Consider the following 22,899-nt stretch of genomic DNA (forward strand, 5'->3'; position numbering starts at 1 on the left):
GCCATAGCACTTAACCACTACGCCACCAGGGTTTCCACTTTGCCCATAGAACACTAAGATATTATAATGTGAAGCTTGAATTTTTTCTTCAGTTCTTTCAGCTTGAGAAAAGCCAGGTATGTTCTTCTCTTTTGTTTTCTAGCTCCAGGACTTTGCACATTTCATTATAATACTTTGCTTTGTCTTCTTGAGCTGCCCTTTGAAATGTTTTGCTCAGTGCTTTTACTTCATCATTTTTTCCATTCACTTTAGCTAGTCGACATTCAAGGGCAAGTTTCAGAGTCTCCTCGGGCATTCATCTTTGTTTTTCCTATCTTTTTAATGGCTGCTTGCTTTCTTCATGTATGATGTCCTTGATGTCATCCCATAACTTTTCTGGTCTTTGGTAATTAGTGTTCAGTGTGTCAGATCTATTCTTGAGATGGTTTCTGAATGTGGATGGGATATACTCAAGGTCACACTTTGGTTTCATGGACTTGTTTTAATTTTCTTCAGTTTCAACTTGAACTTGCAAATAATAAATTCACAGATTGTTCCTCTGTCTGCCCCTGGCCTTGTTCTCACTGTTGATATTCAGCTTCTCCACCATTTCTTTCCACATATTTATTCAATTCGATTCCTCTGTATTCCATTTGGTGAGTTTCATGTGTATAGTAACTGTTTATGTTGTTGAAAAAAGGTATTTACAATGAAGAAGTTGTTGGTCTTGCAAAATTCGTCTTGTGATCTGGAGCGCTATTTCTATCACCAAGGCCATATTTTACAACTACTTATCCTTCTTCTTTGTTTCCGACTTTCACAGTTCAATCACCAGTAATTATCAAGGCATCTTGATTGCATGTTCAATCAATTTCAGAATGCAGAAGTTGGTAAAAGCATGTGCTCTTCATTTTTCATGTAAATGGAAGGATGACTCTGAGAGGATGACTCTGATGGCAGAGCCATAAAACCACAGAGCATTAACTCCAGGCCTTGATAAATAATGTTATTTACCTGGATGGATTTAGACACTTCTTGGGACCAGTGACTCCTTTTTGTCTTTCAATTTCTTCCCTTCTTTAATTGAAATGTGTAGAACTCTTATCCTATGCCTGTCTCAACCCTGTATTTTGGGGAGCAGATAATTTGTTTGTCGAATTTTACAGATTCACAGATAACCAGGAATTGAATCTCAGGGTGGATTATACCAGAGCCTCACCCATATCTAATTTAGAGGATATAGATAATAGAAGATTTAGGACTTTGAGCTGATGAGATTTAGACAGGAATTTTGGTCTTTGAGTTGATACTGTAATGGGTTGAGATTTGGGGGGATGCAGGGATGAAGTGAATGTTTTTACATGTGGGATAGTCTTGAATCTTTGTAACCAGAGGGAAGACTGTAGTCGTGTAGTTATGTTCCCCTAAAACTATCCTTGTCCTAATATCCCCAAACTGTGAATATGTTACCTTACATGGAAAAAGGTATTTTGCAGATTTGATTAAGTCAAGGATCTTTCAATGAAAAAAGCTTTCTACATTTTCTGGGTGGGCCCAATGTAATCACAAGATCCTTATAAGAGGCAGACAAGTTGGCCAGAGTCAGAAAAGGAAATGAGACAACAGAAGCAGAGATCAGCATGATGCAGACATGAGCCAAAGAATGTGGGTGGTCTCCGATGCTAGGAAGCACAAGGAATGAATTCTCCACCATAGTCTCCAGAAACAATGCAACTCTGCCAACATTTTGAGTTTAGTTCCCCAGGGCCCATTTCAGGCCTCTGACCTCCAGAACTGAAAATAATAAATTTGTGCTTTTTGAAGCCATTAAATTTGTGGTAATTTGCTACAGTAGCAATAGACAACTAATTCAGAGTTTGGTATTAGGTCGTACTGTAGTCAGCACATTGAAAAACTGTTGTGCTAAAAAAAGAAATTGAAAAAGTTTTTTTAAGGATTCCTTGGCAGAATGTTAAAGATTACAGATCCTGCACCCTACCTATAATTACATCACTCAAGGTTACTGGGAGTTAGTTCTGGAATCTGCGTTTCGTACTCAAAAACTTGATCAATGTTACAATTTTCCCTACTATTACGCTTCTTTTTCAAGAGAGTTTAGAAGTGCCAAAAAAAAAAAAAAGACCCTTTTTGCCCTCTCTGAGGCTTGAACTCAGGACCTTCAGATTATGAGACTGAAGCACTGCTAACTCCTCTAAGAAGGCACTCGCTTATATACCTTTTAGTAAATTTCTCAACTGGAAACATTTCAAGCATCAGTGAAATTACTGAAATATTAAACTTTCTTACACCATACTCCACCAGTGGAGTCCTGGTTGCACAGTGGTTGAGAGTTGGGCTGGTAACCAGAAGTCCGGCAGTTCGAGTCCATCAGCTCCTCCTCGGGAACAGTTTGGGCAGTCCTGTAAGGTCCACTGGATGACAATGGCTTTCGTGTTTTTTTATACGCCTCCTTGCACTAAAAAGAATTGGTGCTACGTCATACGTAAGTTTGCTGTTGCTCTCAGTTTGTCACACAGCCTTGATCAAAATAATTTCAGGATTTTACCCCCGACTAAATGAATACACAACAGAGTGAAGTTTTGCACTACCTCTTTAAACATCAGTTACAGCTGGTTGACATTCAGCAAGTTACTTATCATCTCTGTGCCTCATATTATCCATCAGGAAAATGGAGATCTTAGTAAAAGTACTTATCACTGAGGCAGTTTAGAGGACTGAATAACAGTAAATGTAAGGACAGTGCATGGCACGTAAGAAATTTCCAATAAATTTTAGTTATTTATCGGTGTTTTGGACGAGTGCCCTATAGAAATGTTCTAGGAAAAGGATAATGTGGTGGTACTTGGTAAATATAATGATTTGAAATTTGCCAGGGCGCACGGTAGCGTGGCCGAGTGGTCTAAAAGAAAAAAGGTCTAAAGCAGTGGATTAAGTCTCCAGTCCCTACTGGGGCATGGGTTCGAATCCCACTGCTACCAATTATATTGTTAATTGAATCCATCAGAGAACAGAATTACCATAAAACCTAATTCATTGAGTTCCTGTCGCTTCCAATTTGAACTGCCAACCCTTCGGTTAGAAGCTGTAGCACTTAACCACAACGCCACCAGGGTTTCCTCCGATTCATAGAGAGCCTATATAGCGCAACAAGAAACTGCCCCATAAAGTTTCCAAGGAGGGACTGGTGAATGTGAACTCTTGGTTGGCAGCGAAGTTCTCAACTAGGGTGCCCTTGGAGAACACAAGCAAGGCATTTATGGCCCTAGTAGTAGGTTAAGATCAATTACAGTCTCTTAAAGAAAATGAGACTATCATCATTTCTGACCATTCTTTATATCTAAGAACAGTAGTTCATGTCCAAGGGGTAAACCTTTAAGGTTTTCCAATGTTTATTGTCCAAATGTTTATTCAAAATGGCCAGTACCAGTCCATTTCAGCTCACTAATGCCTAGGATATCGATGTTTATGTGTTCCATTTCATTTTTGATGATTTTCAATTTTCCTAGATTCATACTTTGTACATTCCAGGTTCCGATTATTAATGGATGTTTGCAGCTGTTTCTTTTCATTTTGAGTCGTGCCACATCAGCAAATGAAGGTCCCCAAAGCTTTACTCCACCCATGTCATTAAGGTCGACTCTACTTTGAGGCGGCAGCTCTTCCCAGTCATCTTTTGAGTGCCTTCCAACCTGGGGGACTCATCTTCCAGCACTATATCAGACAATGTTCCACTGCTGTTCATAGGGTTTTCACTGTGTTGCATTCATTGTGAAAAAGAACGTTTCAAGATCTATCCTGAAGTACAACCCTGTCAGTGATAGGATAATATCCATACACCTACAAGGAAAACCAGTTAATACGACTATTATTCAAATTTGTGCACCTATCACTAGGGCCAAAGATGAAGACATAGAAGATTTTTTTCCGCTGCTACAGTCTGAAATTGATCGAACATGCAATCAAGATGCATTGATAATTACTAGTGATTGGAATGGGAAAGTTGCAAACAAAGAAGAAGGATCAGTAGTTGGAAAATATGGCCTTGGTGACAGAAACAATGCCAGAGATCGAATGATAGAATTTTGCAAGACCAATGACTTCTTCATTGCAAATACCTTCTTTCACCAACATAAACGGCGACTATACACCTGGACCTCACCAAATGAAAAACACAGAAATCAAATTGACTACATTTGTGGAAAGAGACAATGGAAAAGCTCAATATCATCAGTCAGAACAAGGCCAGGGGCTGACTGTGGAACAGACCATCAATTGTTCCTATGCAAGTTCAAGCTAAAACTGAAGAAAATCAGAGCAAATCCACGAGAGCCAAAATATGACCCTGAGTATATCCAACCTAAGTTTAGAGACCATCTGAAGAGCAGATTTGATGCATTGAACACTAGTGACCAAAGACCAGACGAGTTGTGGAATGACATCAAGAGGTCACTGAAAAGACAGGAAAGAAAGAAAAGACCAAGGTGGATGTCAGAGGAGACTCTGAAACTTGCTTTTGAGCATCGAGCAGCTAAAGCAAAAGGAAGAATTGACGAAGTAAAAGAACGGAACAGAAGATTTCAAAGGGCCTCTCGAGAAGACAAAGTATTATAATGACATGTGCAAAGAGCTGGAGATGGAAAACCAAAAGGGAAGAATATGCTTGGCATTTCTCAAGCTGAAAGAATTGAAGAAAAAATTCAAGCCTCGAGTTGCAATAGTGAAGGATTCCTTAAAGGACGCAGGAAGTATCAAAAGAAGATGGAAGGAATACACAGAGTCACTATACCAAAAAGAATTAGTCTATATTCAACCATTTCAAGAGGTGGCATATGATCAGGGACCAATGGTACTGAAGGAAGAAGTCCAAGCTGCTCCGAAGGCATTGGTGAAAAACAAGTCTCCAGGAACTGATGGAATATCAATTGAGATGTTTCAACAAACAGATGTAGCGCTGGAGGTGCTCACTGGTCTATGCCAAGAAATAGGGAAGACAGCTTCCTGGTCAACTGACTGGAAGAGATCCATATGTATGCCTATTCCCAAGAAAGGTGATCCAACTGAATGTGGAAATCATAGAATAATATCATTAATATCACAAGTAAGCAAAATTTTGCTGAAGATCATTCAAAAATGGCTGCAGCAGTATATCAACAGGGAACTGCCAGAAATTCAGGCCGGTTTCGGAAGAGGACGTGGAACCAGGGATATCATTGCTGATGTCAGATGGATCCTGGCTGAAAGCAGAGAATACCAGAAGGTTGTTTACCTGTGTTTTATTGACTGTGCAAAGGCATTCGACTGTGTGGATTATATCAAACTATGGATAACACTGCGAAGAATGGGAATTCCAGAACACTTTATTGTGCTCATGAGGAACCTTTACATAGATCAAGAGGCAGTTGTTCAGACAGAATAAGGGGATACTGATTGGTTTAAAGTCAGGAAAGGTATGCGTCAGGGTTGTATTTTTTCACCATACCTACTTAATCTGTATGCTAAGCAAATAATATGAGAAGCTGGATTGTATGAAGAACGGGGCATCAGGATTGGAGGAAGACTCATTAACAACCTTCATTATGCAGGTGACACAACCTTGCTTGCTGAAAGTGAAGAAGACCCGAAGCACTTACTACTGAAGATCAAAGACCACAGCCTTCGGTATGGATTGCATCTCAACATAAAGAAAACAAAAATCCTCACAACTGGACCAATGAGCAACATCATGATAAACAGAAAAGATTGAAGTTGTCAAGGATTTCATTTTACTTGGATCCACAATCAACAGCCATGGAAGCAGCAGTCAAGAAATCCAAAGTCTCATTGCATTGGGCAAATCTGCTGCAAAGAACCTCTTCAAAGTGTTGAAGAGCAAAGATGTCACCCTGAAGAATAAGGTGCGCCTGACCCAAGCCATGGTATTTTCAATCACATCATATGCATGTGAAAGCTGAACAATGAATAAAGAAGGCTTTTCAATTGTGGTGTGGTGAAGAATATTGAATATACCATGGACTGCCAAAAGAACGAACAAATCTGTCTTGGAAGAAGTGTGGCCAGAATGCTCCTTAGAAGCAAGGATGGCGAGACTGCGTCTTACATACTTTGGACATGTTGTCAGGAGGGATCAGTCCCTGGAGAAGGACATCATGCTCGGCAGAGTACAGAGTCAGCGGAAAAGAGGAAGACCCCCAAGGAGGTGGATTGACACAGTGGCTGTCAACGATGAGCTCAAGCATAAGAAAGATTGTAAGGATGGCGCAGCACCGGGCACTGTTTCGTTCTGTTGTGCATAGGGTCGCTATGAGTCGGAACTGACTCGACGGCACCTAACAACAACAAATGTTTATATTGAAACAAGTATAACTCATACATTTCCAAATTACAAAAAGTTAAGACTTTATACACAGTAAAAATCTTCCCTTCCACCACCTCCCCTCCTCATTCCATCTGCACCTGATTCTGCCTATCCAGGCAACTATATTAGTCTGGGGTTACCTGCAAGGAATATTATTTGCATAAGCATGCCAATATGCAGTTGCCATGGAGTCAACTCTGACTCTTGGAGACTCCACTTGTATCCGAGCTGAACTGTGCTCCATAGGGTTTTCTCTTCCTTCCTTCCTTCCTTCCTTCCTTCCTTCCTTCCTTCCTTCCTTCCTTCCTTCCTTCCTTCCTTCCTTCCTTCCTTCCTTCCTTCCTTCCTTCCTTCCTTCCTTCCTTCCTTCCTTCCTTCCTTCCTTCCTTCCTTCCTTCCTTCCTTCCTTCCTTCCTTCCTTCCTTCCTTCCTTCCTTCCTTCCTTCCTTCCTTCCTTCCTTCCTTCCTTCCTTCCTTCCTTCCTTCCTTCCTTCCTTCCTTCCTTCCTTCCTTCCTTCCTTCCTTCCTTCCTTCCTTCCTTCCTTCCTTCCTCCTTTCCTCCCTTCCTCCCAATGGGCTGGTTTTCAGTTTCTCCTTTTTCCTCTACTGAAAGCCTCTGGAGCAATGTGGCTCTCCTCCCTTAGCCAGGAGAACCAGTGGTGGTCCTTCCCCTCTGCTTTCTTGCTTAATGTGTATAGTGTTTGGAGGTAAGTATTCCACAGGGATTTTGATGGCTGATATATTGGAAGTAGATTACCGGGCTTTTCTTCTGAGGTGCCTATGGATGGATTCCAACTTCCATTCTTCAGGTTAACAGCCCAGCCAATTAACAGTTTGCTCCACTCAGGGACAAATAAGCCAATAGAAATCTATCATTTTTTCCACATTTCTCACTTTCCAAACCTACTCTACTGCACATTACATATTAAGGAAATTAATATTTCCCTGTTATGTTGTAGGAAAATATTTCCTCCACAATTTATTCTATTTTGTTTTCCAATCTTCTTATGCGTTCTTTTTTGTTTGGGTTTTTGGTTGTTGTCTCATCCTGTTTTTTTAAGAGAATGGAGGTGTATTCAGACAGATTTTTTTTTTTAATGTACTGAATTATGTCAAGCTTTCATTGTTTCTAAGTTTTGTGTAAAATTCGTTTTCTACCCAAAGTTATGTAAACTTTCCAGGAATTATATTTGGTTTTATTTTTCATATTACTTTTAAATTTTATATCTATTCCAAATTTAAGTATCATAGATGACATATTGATGTAAACTTTTATTTTCCTAGATGACTACCCAGTTTGTCCAACATCATTTATCTGAACTTTTTCCCTTTTGCTACAGCAATTACAAGTGGAACTTAAATAGCTATTTATTTTCCTTTTCTGGGTGGCTCCACTGGACCAGGTGGCCTAACAATGGCTTGTTTACTCCATGTTAAAATCTGAAAGTGTCATTTACCCAAGGAATCCACTCAACTGCAACTGGTTTGGATGTTTCTGTTTGTTTGTTTTATGTCAACATAAACGTCTCTTGGTGACAAAAATGGTTTGGACTCAACTACTGACCTAAAAGTTAGTGGTTTGGACCTACACGGTGGCACTGCAGAAGAAAGGCCTGACAATCTAATTCATTGAACCTTAAAGCTAAAAAAAAAAAAAACCCTATGGAGCAGTTCTACTCTGTTACACATGGGGTGACCATGAAACAGAATCAATCCAATAGGATGCAATGGTTTGCTATTATTGTTATTGTCATTAATGTAATAACACAAAGTGGTTGCAATAGTGTGGGAAACCAGGCCATTGTGGCATTCTGGTGGGAATATATATTGGGTAAGACCCATCAGAATTCCATGGCATATCACATAGACAGCTTCAGGAATTCCATGCACAGAAAGTACTCACACCCACTTGGCATGTCAGATACAGAATATTACCTATTGCAGTATGTTTCTATGGGCAAGATATATACTATGGCACATCCATAAAGCGAATTCCATGCTGTCAAGCAAAGAAACAATCTCTTTCTGTATTGATTTGGAAAGCTCTACAACATACCTGAAGTGAAAAAGCGAAAATGCCCTACAATGGTTTGCTAATTCCTTATTCCTATAAAGAATGTAGGAAATATCCCCTAGAGACTATTTGTGCTGTACAAGGAGGAACTGGGGGACTGGGAAGGTTGAGTGAGAGTCAAGGATGAGACTTTTACACTTTTTACGGAGGCAGCGAGTTTCGTCTTTGGTTCATCAAGCAGGGTCACTGGAGACCTGAGTTTCCTCCTTTGCTGTCTCATTATAATACCCGGATATCATAAAGTGCAAAGACAGGCACACACACACACACACACACACACACAAAATCCATTATATTCCAGGACAGAAAAAAATTCATGTCCAGAAAATTATTAAGAATCACAGGGCTAAAGTGGCGCCAGGAACGCGACCAGCGGGAGGTGACGCCTCTCCTCAGCTGCACCTGGGGGCCGGGGGTGGGCCAAAAGAGCAGCGGGAAGTTATTCTTTATGCCCGAAACAGAGAGCGGAGGAGCTGCCGCCTCAGCTGTCTGGAAATCCAGTCATGGTTGTGTGTGAGTGTGTGTGTTGTGTGTAAATGTATATGTTTTTGAGAAATTTCCTTGTTGTGGAAACAGATCTCCCAGTTTTTGCTGTGTGGTCTTATTTCCCAGGTCTCAGAGCAGGCGTCAGTTTGCAATTGACTTCTGCGTTGGAGTCTGCCCAAAGCCCTGAGAGGAAGCATCCCGCCAGCTCTCAACCCACAAACGCGATCTGGTCTAGGTCCCTGAATCTCGCTTTCCTGCCGGGCTCCCCTCCTCGTCCTCTCAGGCGTTTCAGTCCCCGCGTGTCCTAGGGGCCCGGAGCCCTGTAGCCTCACCTCGATTTCCACGGCCCTTCTAAAATCCCACGCAGGACCCTCTCCAGGGAGCGGGGCTGTGGTCATGTTCACAGCTACCCGAACCTGCCCTCTGAGAGTGCCGGAGGTGGCGGATGCAACAGTGGGCGGGGATGTGCGTCAACGCAGGGTGCAAAGGCAGGGTTAGAGACCAAAAGTTACTTTCTTTGCGAGTGGATGACCTGCTTCGCTTGAAACCCGCCTTCCGTGAGTAGAAGACACAGCGGGGTTTCACTGGAGCCATAGGGCTCTTCACTTTAGGAGAACTGTACCTGGATCCAGGAACCCATTGCGGCCATCCGGCCCCGATTCGCCTGCCCCTTCAACCAAGAGGCTCTACACCTCTAGTTCTCTGATTAGAGTCATTATAGCTCTCGATTTTGGCATTGTGGGATTTTAAGGGAGCTAGGCTTTTGAGGGAGTCTCGGTAGCTAAATTCAACACTTCCAGCCTTCTCTTCTCTCCCGTTTCCTTTCCTCCAAATCACTGCTTGCTGTGAGTGCAAGTGACGATCACTTGTCAGATACTGAGTGAAATTCCTTTTTTAAAGACGCTTATTATTTATTAGGGCCTCCGAACCAAGAATCTAAGTTATAAAAGAAGAGCTGCATAACAGCGAAGTTTGTTTTTAGAAAAGTATATCCCATTTGGAATGATTGGGCTGCCTCGACATTTGCTGAGGGTTATCTTTGGACTAAATGCATTATTGGCGCTGACACTCAAGTGGTTAGAAACTTTCTGCTTTATTAGCTCTACAGCACATGTGAATAAGCAAAACGTCTTCTTATTGTTTGCCCATATTCTCACGGTAAACTGGCCTGGATCCTGTAGATTCCGTAGCAAGAATATTTCATCTAATCAGACAGGACAAAAACAGTACTAAGCCTCGCGTTTGTAAAAGCGCTACGGCTTAGTTGGTTAAAAGTCTTGTAAATAGTAGATCCTGGGTTCGAGCCCTAGTGTGGCCTTGCTTTTTTTCCTCTCCGTGGAAAACCGATCTCCTCTCCATCCTTCCTACCCCTAAATTCTCTACCTCACTTACTGTACTGTAACTTCTGATTGTATTGATAAAAAGCAGTTGTGGCTGCAGAATTCTCACTCTCAAAAGAAAAGTGATATACCCTAAGTAACTTTTCATGTAGGTTTTCGCATTAAATTCTGCCAGTTCCTTTTCTCCAACATACGTTGATTGACCTTCTACTACGTAATATACACAGATTCAAAATTTACACACCTGTAGCTAGCAAAATATTATTTGCATTTCTCCTCCCATTCAGCAAGGCTTTCGTTAGCAATCAATTCCAAATACACATGGGCAAAAATACAAAATGAAATATGATCATGGCTAATCTTTTTTGAATTTTAAAACAGGAAAAAGTCTAAAAATAAACCACATGTCCATTAATTGGGAACTATCTGAGTAATCTATGGTATATGCATACAGCTATGTTATGGAATCACTTGTGTCTCCCTCAAAAAGATATATTGAAGCCCAAACTCCCAGTATCTGTGAAAGTGAACTTGTTCAGAAATAGCTTCTTTGAACTTGTTATCAGCTAACCTGACATGATATCATATTGGATTATTGTGGGTCCTAATGCCCTCTGAGTGGTATCCTTGTAAAAGAGAGGAAAAGACAGAGACACAGACAGAGGAAAGATGGCCATGGAGTTATGCTGCAGGTGTAAACCCAGGGACACCGGGATTTACCAGGACCTGGAAGAGACAAAAAAGTATCTTCCCCTAGAACCTCCATAAAAACATAGCCCTGCTGTTACGGTGTTTAAGCACTCAGCTGCTAACCAGAAGTTTGGTCTTCTGAACCCACCAGCCACTTTGGGGACAAAGATGTGGCAGTCTGCTTCCATAAAGATTAACCACCCCCCCTCCATTGGGGTGAAGCGGATTCTGACTCACAGTGACCCTATAGGACACAGTAGAACTGCCCCCACAGAGTTTTCAAGGCTCTAAGTATTTGTGGAAGCAAACTGCCACATCTTTCTCTAGCTGAGCTCCAAGTGGGTTCCAACAAGCAGCCAACCTCCTAAACACTGTGCCACCAGAGTTCCCTCTGTAAGGATTACAGCCTTGGAAACCCTATGTGGCAGTTCTACCCTGTACTACAGGGTCATCATGAGTCAACTATGAGTCAGAATCAACTTAATGGCAATGAGTTTTCTGACACCTTGAATTTGGACTATTAGCCTTCAGAACCATGAAGTCAGGGGCAGAAAGATATTAAAAGGTAATATAATAAACACAAAGACATAAGGGTCATACATGCTATTTCAGTGGCACCAAAGTTTGGGAATAAGAGCCTGAGAATTATAGAAAAATATGGATTTCTAGGTCCACTTCCCTGTTCCTGATCACGCTGAAATAAGGTGGGGTCATAAATTCATATAGTTTAAAATTGTCCTCAGGTAATTCTTACCATCCGATAGGTTTGGGAACCACTGGCCTAGAAATTTGAATGGGGAAACTTCACCCAGGAAGAGGGGCAGTAGACACAAAAAAAGTGGGAGGTGAAAGATGGGTCGGAGGGGCAGAGTGATGTGTCCACCAATGAAGAGAGGCTGCAGATGCTGGGAAGGAACATAGATGGCTGCTGCACAGATAAGAAAAAAAAGAAGTGAAGTGGGGAGAAGAGGGCTTAGACCTGGATCTCTGTGATGCAAAGGGTTCTGGACCATCAAGGAGATAGAATGTTTCTGAGGCCTCCCTCTCTCTTGTGATTCCTTTAATTTCACAAGCAGTAAGAAGGCTCTCTCTAAGGAAAATGGGCTGAGATCATTTATTCTGCAGAATACTCCACCTCGTTTCATCCGAAACTCTGCTTATGAGAGTTCAGAGCTGGTCTTGAGGTCGCAGGATTAGACAAACTGCACACTTTGGAAGGTGCATATGAGATTGTTTTTGTTTGCAGCATGGAAGCCCCGATCTTGGGGACTTCTGAGAGAACCGAAATTCCATTGGTGGGGGTAGGAATCAATGTTGAATGTAGAAGGAGGATCTGCCTGAAGATTTTACTTTGAGTTTATCAAATATGAGTGCGTTTTGCTTACAAAGCAAGACAAATAATAGAAAGAATGGTTAGAGAATAGAACCAAAAAACCAACTCCGTTGCCCTCGAGTTGTTTCCGACTCATAGCCACCATGTAGAACAAGGTAGAACTGCCACATAGAGCTACCAAGAAGCACCTGGTGGATTCAAACTGCTGACCTTTTGGTTAGCAGCCCTACCTCTTAACCACTAAGCCACCAGGATTTTTACCAGTGAGTAAAAAAAAACCCAATGCCGTCCAATGGATTCCGACTCATAGCGACCCTATGGGACAGAGTAGAACTGCCCCAGTGAGTGAGTAGTTGACAGTAATTGTCAGGGAAATGTGAAACTCTGACCTAGGTTTGCACAGTTGATGTGCAACAAACTCTGTGTGAGGGCCCGGATTTCAAGGGCAGTTTCGGGATTAATAACGGCATCACCACCACACACACAGGTATTTCTAACTTTTCTTTAGAAGCCATTTGAAACCTAGCATTCTCCAGAGAAACTTATTCCATCATTTACAGTGGGCTTTTCTGCTCCTCACATTTTTTTGTTGGCCACTATCGACCAGTCCTAGAGCAAGACCATGAGCCAGTAAAACCAGGGTCACTATAATGTTGATAACAACTCTGTATACAGTACTTTTAATGGTTTGCTGCCAGTGACATAATGCAAGCTATTGGCCAAACCTAGTATGATGACAATTAGTGGGTACATAGGTTTGCTCATGGCCTTCTTGAGACTCGGTCCATTATTAGTTTTGAAACTCTTTAATTTTAACTATTGATCTTTGAGAAGCCTTGGTGGTGCAGCGGTAAGGCTCTTTGTGGTGGAACCCTTTAGCCATTCTGAGGGAGAAAGATGGGGCAGTTGGCCTCTATAAATATTTACAGCCCTAGAAACCCTATGGGGCAGTTATACTTTGCCCTATAGGGTCACTATGAGTGGGAATGCACTGGACCACAACAGGTTTAGCCTTTGTGGAATCGACTCAACCTCAATGGCAAAGGGTTTGGTTTGAGTTTTTGGTTTATTTATTGATCTGTGACAGGAGACCCACCCCGAACTCCACCCCTCCCCTCCAGCAACAACTCTAGAGCCAACCACTGGACGTCAATTCAAGAAGCTTTCACTTCTTGCCCTACAATAAGCAAGGGACCAAGTGTGGACTGGACACTTGAATCTCCTGATCTGGTATCAGGCCATATGTCCAATACACTAAAGAAGTAGTCCAAATCTGAAAGCGAAAGAGTTGCTAGGGATTATTCAGTTTCTGTTTTCAAACTTTTAACTTTGCAATTGGAAAAAATTTTTAACAACCTTAAAAAAAGAAATCAAATATCACCTGAAAGCTCCGAAAATAATTACTTAGAATTAATAAGGTGTGAGATTGTGAGATAATCAGAAGTGACAAATTTCTTCGAGGGCTCACTTGTCTAAGTCACTGATAATAATGATGCACTTGGGTGGAGAAACATGAGCCAATAACTAAGCTCTGCAATATAGGAGCGCAGATGACAGCACAAGAGGGAGCACCATAGGTTGGTACCTTTAGACATTTTCTGTCTTAAAGAGAAGATGGGAGGCGGGACAAAGATGGCTGATTAGGCAGAAGCTTCTGCTGAACCCTCTTGCAACAAAGAGTTGAAAAAAACAAGTGAATTGATAACATACATGACAATCTACAAACCCCAACTATCAAACACAGAACTAATGAATCAGCCTGAGTGACAGGGGAGTGAGAGACCGTGCTGAAGCAGCAAGTAGCTCCAGAGCCCGGCAAGCAGCACCCCATCCCTGAGCCCTTGGTGCGGTGCTTTGGTGCCAGCGCCGTGGGGCTGATCGTGGCTTCCTGAGAAAGGCAAGAATGAGGTGCAGCCCTAACCCCCTGGGGCAATCTCGGCAGGGACCCAGCCAGTGCACACAGGCTACACATCCCTCTGGAATCTCAGATAAAGCAGCCCTCACCACACAAGATAAGTGATTTAGTTTTATTTTTCTACCCCTACTCTCTCCTATCTATCTGATCCCTCCCCTCCCTGCTCCAGCTGGCTACATTAACATTTGAATTCTCTGGGCCAGAGAGAGAAGTACCCTGCCTTTTTTTTTTTTCTCTAACCCACTCTCCTAGCATGGAAAAAGCAGCAATTAACAATCAGGGGAAAAACCTTTCCTGACTTACCTAAACTAGAAGAACAGAGCAGAAGCAGCTCCATCCAGGCATAGGAGATCCACAGTCTTTGGTTTTCACTCCTACATGGAACCAGGTGGCTATTATAATGCAAAGGAAATTCTGTTAGAGGTCTGACTGTAACTGTTTCAGCTGAGCAGTGGAGAGGCGGGTTTTGGAGGTCTGATACCACTCTACCTAATAAATGGAGCCCTCACTGACCCACAGTAGGGAACTGAGGGCTGAGGATCCATCCACACCACCTAGTCACCTGCTAAAAAGGTCTGAGGATAGTGGTGCCTACTAGTCTTTAGAGGTACAAGCATTGAGTGCCTAAGGTACAGCTGCAGAGCCCAGCCACCAGAGTGCTCTAGAGAACAGAGACGTTTCTTCCTCACTGGCACTTGGGGGAAGGCTGTCAGGACCCTGCCCTCCTTGGAGTGTGACTCCCTGCCTTTACTAGAAACCGGTGCACACAACCATCACCACTACTCCTTTAAGATAGTAGTTGAGAGCCTACACCACATCCTAGGTGACCCACTATCAGGACACCTGAGCTAATTCTATTCAAGGATAGTGAATGGACTCATGGGCTCCACAGATCAGTAAATAGAGTTATGTAGGGTAAATCAGTAATCAGTTTAATCAGTCTTCAAGACAATGTTGTATGAAATACCTGTCTAATGCTTGTAATCAAACTCTTACACTCTTGCTATACAGAAAACTATGCAACTTAAAGAAATCAAGTTCTCAGAGGAGATGGACCTCATGGCTCAGACTCCAAATTTTGTCTTAGACTCCACTTCTGCTTCTGAGTGAGTGACCCATGACTGTTAATAGGTAAACCAAGGAGAGGCAGCTCACCCTCAGGGAAAACACTTAGTATGTTTTAGACATATTAACTGGAGACCTCCAACTGAAGTCCATCCTGTATTATCTTGCTAATCATGGATTCTTTAACAGAAACTTGTTTGCCACATGTAACTTTTGCTATACCTTCTGTTTTCTCTAGACAAAATTGAGTGCCCTTTATAAATATAGATACATGTTTTTGTGCAGTGGATCCAACTATACTAATTTAAATGATTCCTTTCTAACTAATAGTAAATTTATGTGGACAGTCTCTTATTTAGATTCCTGGTGAATGTGTGGGCAATGCACTTTGGGAACTTTAGGCTTATCTTTATTCATAGAAAATATTAGAAAGGTAATGTTAATTTGTTATCCTTTGCAAAACAAGAGTCAGAAGAAAGCCCATTGGTCTAACACTCAGGGTATGGTTGGTAAATTTAATTCCTATTTACAGTATATTTGAATTGGAGAAATCTTGAAGAAATTTATCAATCACTATGGGACAAATAACAGACAAAGTTGCTAGTGGGATGGAAACACAAGACTGATCTCTGCCCTCATTAAGCCAAGGTGACATGAGATAACAAAATAGCCTTCAATTTTTATTTATTGGTCCAAGAAAGTGTAATATGTGAGGTAGCAAATACCTCTTGTTGCATTTAGATAAATAACACAGGAGAAGAACAGGATATACAAATAGAATTGGATAGCAAGCTACTTGGTTACATACCGTAACACCCTTACAAACACCAGATTTATTTGCACTACTACAAGTAATATTCTTAGTCTACATCCTGAAAGTATTAGGCATAATCAAAGTTATCTTCTATTGCCTTACACACCTAAAAGGCAAAAGAAGGCCTCAGGCTAAAATGTTGATGTACATTGAGTTTGCTCACTTTGGCAACGTGATTGATGAGAACGTCAGTTGATGAGAACATCGCTCTTAAGATCCTGGTGAAGAACCAGGTGGTATCTGGTAGAAAACTAGCACCAAGAGTTTAAAGAACCTGCCATGGCTGCCATCTAGGACCTCAACTAAGTCCAGGTATTGATCATCAATGTGTTATCTCCAATCTCCGATCAAAAGGAGGGAATGATTTAGGAAATATTATTGGAATCATTATTCCCTGTCCTTGAGCATAGAGAATGTGACCCAGCTGGAGTTGGGCTCACAGGAGCTCACAAGGACACATCAAATGGGCTCTGAGATAAAGACAATAGATAGAATAATCTTGGAAAATATTTTTTCGGGAAACTTTCACATAAGCCAGGACATAGAGCACTTTCCACTCTTATCTTTTTCTGTTAACATATAGTGAATAGAATTTGTTGGACCAATGAAGACCCTCCTGACTATCATTACTGAAACTTGTACCAATGATTGTTAAGAAAGACAATTCAAAATATAGGATGACAGTTTGTAGCCAATATCCGAAAAGGTGAAGTTTTCAATGGTTTTGCCCATTTGTAATGTTAATATATACTGATGACTCTGGAACTTTCCTTAGACTCTGGACAGACATGGCTGTGGCAGCATGCTTGTCCGTTTTCCCATTCTTGTTTATTCTGAATATTCTCTGGACTCAGGCAGACAAGGCTGTGAAATGTTCTTGTCTGTTTTCCCATTCTTGTTTTTTCTGTAATATTCTCTGGACTCAGACAGACAAGGCTGTGAAATGTTCTTGTCCGTTTTCCCATTCTTGTTTATTCTGCAATGTTCCTTGGACTCCAGCAGACATAGCTGTGAAACGTGCTTGTGAGTTTTCCCATTCTTGCTTATTCTGTAGTATTTCTTTGGACTCGGGCAGACATTAGCTCTGGCAGCATGCTTGTCCACTTCTCGACTTTTGTCTTTTTGAATATATGCCGAATAAAACTTTCCTTTCTCTTTACTAAACTTTTTGATGTCTTTTCCCCTACAATAACAGAAAAACCTTTCCCTGCTTCTTCACATGTGCCTACCTCCTTTTAATGTTAACTGAGATTTCCAGTAAACATTTTAGTTAGAGTTAAAATAAGGAGGAAAATACAGTGATGAAATATAGGAAAATTGATATTATGGTATATCAACTGGGAATGTGTTGATTCTACCTATTTCTTCTATTTTCGTTTTAGGAAGGCTTCTAATTTCCTTACAATCTTCATTCCTTTTTCCCGCGTCCCAGCCACTTACTTCTCTAAAAAGATTTGGGATCGTCCATCTCCCAGTTTTGACCGAGCACCAGTAGAGAAATCGGTGGGCATAAGATGGGCTTCTCTGCTTTCGCTCGGCCCTTTGGAGCAGAAAACACAAGTCACTAAAGAATGCTGTCCGCGGGGACCTTCCCTCACCCCTTTTTCTGTCTTTGTCTTTTTAATAATAGTACAAATGGGAGCCAAGAAACCACCTGTTAATGTGCACGCTTTTGATTCGGGTGGTTCAAGTGATTCCGTTTGAACCTGGTTCTTCGTTTTTCTCCTTTCTTACGTCTTCCTTCCGTTGTCACAGTCACCTTAGGGGATGTAGAGGTTCACAGGCTATGAATGGACAAGCATTCAATGCAATCCACAGGGTTATGTTTTTTGCTTTCTATGTGTGCAAGAATGGTATGGAAAATATTAGAAGAACTAAATCTGTATGGCTTCAAAAAAAGAAAAAAGGTTACGTCCATTGGATTCCTACTCATAGTGACACTATAGGATACGACAGAATTGCCCCCATTGTGTTTCCAAGAACCTGCCTGTGGCCTTCTGCTTAGTAGCCCAGTTCTTAACCACTGTACTATCCCAGGGCTCCATACCTTTGAAGAATGGGTTTAAATAGTGTTACGTCACAGAAAAACCCTGGAGATGCCAGGGATCGAACCTGGGAGCCATACATGCACAGCATGTGCTCTACCACTGAGCTACATCCCCCATTTGCAGAGCATTTTGTTAAACGCTATCTACACTTAGTTCTATTACAATCCTAAAGCCTTGGAATACGATTCTTACGTTAAAAAAAGGATGATAATCATTACATAATCAAAAACAAAACTGCTGAAACCCGGGATTGCCAGGCACCTTTAGATCTTCAGGCTCCCTCATCTGAGCTATTTCTGCTGATTTGGGGCATGTTTTTTAGATATGCCTTCAAAGTATTGTTTAACCTTTTCATTTACAGAAGTTTCCAACACCTCCAAGGCAAGAAGGGGCTTAGTTGGGTATTTCCCTTCCATGTGAATGGCTAGAGTAGGCTGCGGTTGGGTATATTCCTTCTTCCACACGGGTTACCAAACCAAAAAACCAAACCCGTTGCCGTCGAGTAGATTCTGACTCATAACCACACTATAGGACAGAGCAGAACTGCCGGATAGAATTTCCAAGGAGCTCCTGGTGGATTTGAACTGCCGAGCTTTAGGTTAGCAGCCATAGCACTTAACCACTACACCACCAGGCTAGAGTGGGCTGTGGTTGGCTATACTCCTTCCACACGGATTAAGAAAAACAAACCAAACCCAGTGCGACCGTACAGTACACAGTAGAACTGCCCCATAGAGTTTCCAAAGAGCGCCTGGCGGGTTTGAACTGCCGACCCTTTGGTTTAGCAGCCATAGCACTTAACCACTACGCCACCAGGGTTTCCTCCACGTGGCTTAAATGGCTTAGGATCTGATAAAATCCCTGTTGGTTAGGCTCTGATACAGTTTCCCTTGAGGGCAGAACTGCCTCATAAGGTTTCCCTATAAGACAGGGTACAATTGCCACTATAGAGTCTCCACGGCTGTAATCTTTACACAGACAGAGAGATAAGAGCAAAATAAACTCAAATCAAGCAGAAAGAAGAAAATAGTAAAAATAAGAAAAAATAAATTAAATTGAAAATAAACAAAATGCAGAAAATCAATGAAAGAAAAAATTGGTTCTTTGAAGATAAATAAAATTAAGAAACCTCTAGCAAGATTGACAAAAACAAACCAATCAAAGAAAAAAAAAGAGGAAAACACAAAGTATCAGAATCAGGAATGAAACAGGGGTATCACTATAGACTCTACAGACAACAAAAGAATAAGGAAATACTATAAACCATGCTACACACATTAATTTGAGAACTTGATGGAAATGGACCAATTCCTAAAAAAACTCAAACTGCCCCTACTCACAAAGTATGTATATGTATTTTGAATATCACTGTATTAAGTATATTTGATTTAGTAATTTTAAAACTCTTCCACCCAAAAAGAGAATAACCAGGTCTAGAAAGATTAATTAGAATATTCCAACAAATATTTAAAGAGTTAACACAAACTATGCACAATCATTTCCAGAAATTAGAAGAGGAGGGAATACTTCCTAATTCATTTTATGAAGCCAGTATTACTGTCGCCATATGCATCTCTCAATTTTTCCTACCGTTTTCCTAATGTGCCTGGGGACAGCAAATGGATAACAGGAAAAAAAGAGCTAACACATGAAATGACCACATTACCTCTGTTGATAAAATGCATCCTAAAATAAATGAATAATTGATCCCAGAAACACAACCAACCTGCGGTGAGTCAGACTTGGAAGTCAGGCAGTCTCTCTCCTGAGTACCTGCTATGGATATTTTCATTGGAGAAGAAAATTGGGAAGTAAGGATATCAAAGATGGAGTGCTGTGAGCAAGCATCAAATTCTGTGTCTTCCCAAAGATGCTTTGACTCAACAGGAATACATGCAGAGATAGAGAAATTTTTCAAATCATGAAGCATTAGAAAGTTACCACTAGTAGACTGGAAATTTGCAGAAGTTTATTGGTCATACAAAGCATATGTGGTAAGATTGACCGTGAAGGAACAGAGGCAGTGGCTGTTCTTTACAAAGAAAGCATTTAGCATACTTGTGATCTATTCACCTTTTATTTGTAGTAGTCCCCCACTATGGACGGTGTCCCAAGTCAATTCTTATGCAAGTCGAATGTCTTTTTTTAGTTTTCATTATTTTTCTTTTATTATTAATATTTTTATAAATTTGTTCTTTATAGATAGGGATTGCACTGGAATATGGGATGGAAAATGATAACTGGTGAAGAACAGGCTTCTTGGATCAAGTAGGCACATGAGACTGTGTTGGCATCTCCTGTCTGGAGGAGAGATGAGAGGGCACAGGAGGCCAGAAGCTGCCTGAATGGACAGGAGGAGAGAGAGTAGAGGGAAGGAGTGTGCTGTCTCATTAGGGGGAGAGCAATTAGGAGTGTATAGCAAGGCGTGTATAAATTTTTGTATGAGAGACGGACTTGATTTGTAAGCTTTCACTTAAAGCACAAGAAAAATGAATTAAAAAAAAAACCTACTCCTTAATTTAAAAAAGAATTTTTTTTCAGACGTTTGCATGAGAATGATAACATAAGCAACATTGTAGGTAGGACACATTACTAACAACAAGATGTACAAAAAAAAGGGGGGATGATAAGTGTGGTTCATTGCAACACAAACACTGCCTACGTCCTGAACTACCTGTATCTATTTTCTATTTTGACAGGAAAAAAACTTTCTCTGCTTCTTCACATGGGTTTGCCTCCTTTTGATGTTAACTGAGGTTTCCAATAAATGTTTTATTTAAAGATTTAAAATAAGGAGGAAAATGGAGTGCGTGAGAAATACAGGAAAATTGATACTATGGAATATCAATTGGGGATGTGTTGATTTTAGTTATTTCTTCTACTTTCGTATCAGGAAAGCTTCTAATTCCCTGACCGCCCTCCTTACATTACCCAACGTCCAAGCCACTTGCTCGTCTAAAAAGACTCTGGATCTATAGCCATCCAACTCACATTTTTAGACCGAGCACCCGTAGAGAAGTCGGTGGGCATGTGATGGGCTTCTCTGCTTTTGCTCCATCCTTTGGACCAGAAAACACAATCAACTAAAGAAACTCGTCCGCAGGATCCTTCCCGCATCCCCTTTTCTGCCCTTCTGTCTCTCTCTCTCTTTTTTTTTTTAAATAATTTTTATTGAGCTTTAAGTGAACGTTTACAAATCAAGTCAGTCTGTCACATATAAGCTTATATACACCTTACTCTATACTCCCCCTTACTCTCCCCCTAATGAGTCAGCCCTTCCAGTCTCTCCTTTTGTGACAATTTTGCCAGTTTCTAATGCTCTCTACCCTCCTATCTCCCCTCCAGACAGGAGATGCCAACACAGTCTCAAGTGTCCACCTGATACAAGTAGCTCAGTCTTCATCAGCATCTCTCTCCTACCCATTCTCCAGTCCCTTCCATGTCTGATGAGTTGTCTTCGGGCATGGTTCCTGTCCTGGGCCAACAGAAGGTTTGGGGACCATGACCGCCGGGATTCCTCTAGTCTCAATCAGACCATTAAGTCTGGTATTTTTATGAGAATTTGGGGTCTGCATCCCACTGATCTCCTGCTCCCTCAGGGGTTCTCTGTTGTGCTTCCTGCCAGGGCAGTCATCGGTCGTGGCCGGCACCATCTAGTTCTTCTGGTCTCAGGATGATGTAAGTCTCTGGTTCATGTGGCCCTTTCTGTCTCTTGGGCTCATAGTTATCGTGTGACCTTGGTGTTCTTCATTCTCCTTTGATCCAGGTGGGTTGAGACCAATTGATGCATCTTAGATGGCCGCTTGTTAGCATTTAAGACCCCAGACGCCACATTTCAAAGTGGGATGCAGAATGTTTTCATAATAGAATTATTTTGCCAATTGACTTAGAAGTCCCCTTGAGCCATAGTCCCCAAACCCCCGCCCTTGCTCCACTGACCTTTGAAGCATTCATTTTGTCCCGGAAACTTCTTTCCTTTTGGTCCAGTCCAGTTGAGCTGACCTTCCGTGTATTGAGTATTGTCCTTCCCTTCACCCAAAGTAGTTCTTATCTACTAACTAATCAGTAAACAGCCCTCTCCCACCCTCCCTCCCTCCCCCCCCAACCACAAAAGTATGCGTTCTTCTCAGTTTATACTATTTCTCAAAATCTTATAATAGTGGTCTTATACAATATTTGTCCTTTTGCCTCTGACTAATTTCACTCAGCATAATGCCTTCCAGGTTCCTCCATGTTATGAAATGTTTCACAGATTCATCACTGTTCTTTATCGATGCATAGCATTCCATTGTGTGAATATAGCACAATTTATTTAACCATTCATCTGTTGGTGGACACCTTGGTTGCTTCCAGCTTTTTGCTATTGTAAACAGAGCTGCAATAAACATGGGTGTGCATATATCTGTTTGTGTGAAGGCTCTTATTTCTCTAGGGTATATTCCAAGGAGTGGGATTTCTGGGTTGTATGGTAGTTCTATTTCTAACTTTTTAAGAAAACACCAGATAGATTTCCAAAGTGGTTGTATCATTTTACATTTCCACCAGCAGTGTATAAGAGTTCCGATCTCTCCGCAGCCTCTCCAACAATTATTATTTTGTGTGTTTTGGATTAATGCCAGCCTTGTTGGAGTGAGATGGAATCTCATCGTAGTTTTAATTAGCATTTCTCTAATGGCTAATGATCGAGAGCATTTTCTCATGTATCTGTTAGCTGCCTGAATATCTTCTTTAGTGAAGTGCATGTTCATATCCATTACCCACTTTTTGATTGGGTTGTTT

At 41.3% G+C, this 22,899-nt stretch overlaps 1 non-coding gene across 1 annotated transcript; it reads right to left on the reverse strand.

Annotated features, from left to right (window-relative positions):
- Positions 1 to 18,163: 18,163 nt before the first annotated feature.
- TRNAA-UGC (transfer RNA alanine (anticodon UGC)) lies at positions 18,164 to 18,234 on the reverse strand. The gene has a single exon. It is a non-coding gene; the product is annotated as a tRNA-Ala (tRNA).
- Positions 18,235 to 22,899: the final 4,665 nt, after the last annotated feature.

This window comes from Elephas maximus, chromosome 1 (assembly GCF_024166365.1).
Source record: "Elephas maximus indicus isolate mEleMax1 chromosome 1, mEleMax1 primary haplotype, whole genome shotgun sequence".
Lineage (NCBI taxonomy): Eukaryota > Metazoa > Chordata > Mammalia > Proboscidea > Elephantidae > Elephas > Elephas maximus.